The following is a 1520-nucleotide window of genomic DNA, read 5'->3' on the forward strand; positions in this document are numbered from 1 at the left end:
TGGGTTACAAGTCCGACTCTCTAACCATTAGGCCACAACTTCCCCAATAAGGTGTAATTTGCAAGCTCTACACCCTATTAGTCATCTGAATTCAAGTATTAATACCCAGAACTCTGGATGAAACTGGCTCCATTTGCAGATTATAGAATCTAGCGAATGTATTAGGTGTAGCCCAGCCTGCAGCTCAAATGTCTGCTAGTAAGGTACCATTTGCCAAAGCTGGCAAAGCAGCAACACCCCTGGTCGAGTGCATCCTCACTCCCACGTGGCACGTTAAGCCTCTGGCTTGATAAGCCATGAGACTCACATCCAAAATCCAGTGGGAGATTGTCTGTTTGGAAACAGACTTCCCCTTCTGCTGTCCTCTAAAGCAGACAAAGAGCTGTTTAGACAATCTCAAACTCAAACTGTGTGAAACGAAAGGTCCTTCCAAGGGCTGAACATGCGGCAACACTCCAGTGTGATGGCCATGCAGCGCGTGCCACAGCGCCATGCTCATCTCAGGACTTGGGCATGAAGCCATGGTCCGCTGTTTTAAATCTGAAAATGATTAAACAATTCAGCACTGAATGAGCACGATCCTCTGAGAGACATGCTGTCATGGCGAAGAAACAGTCTGTGCCTTGGAAGGATCGAGACATGAAAGTACGTGTCTCTCAGGTCTATTGCAGCAAACCAGTCCTGACACATGTTACCATGTGTTTCAGTGTTATCATCCTGAATGGGAGCCTGTGAGGGCCCGATTCAGTACTCTTATATCCAGACCTGGTCTGAGCCCCCGACCTGTAAAACCCCTTCTTCATCTCAACTAGAAGGACCGCTATCTCCACTCGAAGAACAGTGGCATTCTCTCCTCAAACTGAGGTAAAAAGAACACCACTGAATTTCGTTGGGTGCCCAGTAAGCTAAATCGCATAATTGAGCAAAATGGTCCTGAGAAGCCAGCGGGACAGGCTGGGAAGTGCTACCCAAGAGGGAATAGTCAGTCACCGCACACAGATCCTGCATTTTCTCTGGGTTGGGACCTCCCATGCGCAGATATTTCAACAAATTGGCTTAGTAGACCTGCAGGACTGCCATCAAGGGAAGTTAGGATGGAGAAGCTGTTCTGGCAATAAAGGTGCCTTCCACGATTTTGTCAACAACTCGTGCACTTCCGGGAAGAAAGGAAATGGGTTGGCCTCATACTCAGAAGCAGAAGAAACAGGATTGTCTGTTTCAGCATCAATCAAAGCAATTATTATCATTATTTTTTTTTCTTAATCTTACTTATTTAACCCTTTAACGTGTACGATCACACCGGTGTGATCACTCTAGGTTGGTCCCTGGTGTGATTAGAACGTTCAGTGCGTCACGTGATCTGCTGACTTCAAATCTGCTTTCACGCTTTTCCTGGCGCTGAGCCAGAGACGGACACGCTCGCTTGTCATATTATCACAACTATTCAGTGTTTTCATCCATATAATGCTTATTTTAGGTTTCAGACATCTAAATACACATAAGTACTAGCAAAACAATAC

This window comes from Sinocyclocheilus grahami, unplaced genomic scaffold (genome assembly GCF_001515645.1).
Source record: "Sinocyclocheilus grahami isolate Dianchi unplaced genomic scaffold, SAMN03320097.WGS_v1.1 scaffold78.1, whole genome shotgun sequence".
Classification (NCBI taxonomy): Eukaryota; Metazoa; Chordata; class Actinopteri; order Cypriniformes; family Cyprinidae; genus Sinocyclocheilus; species Sinocyclocheilus grahami.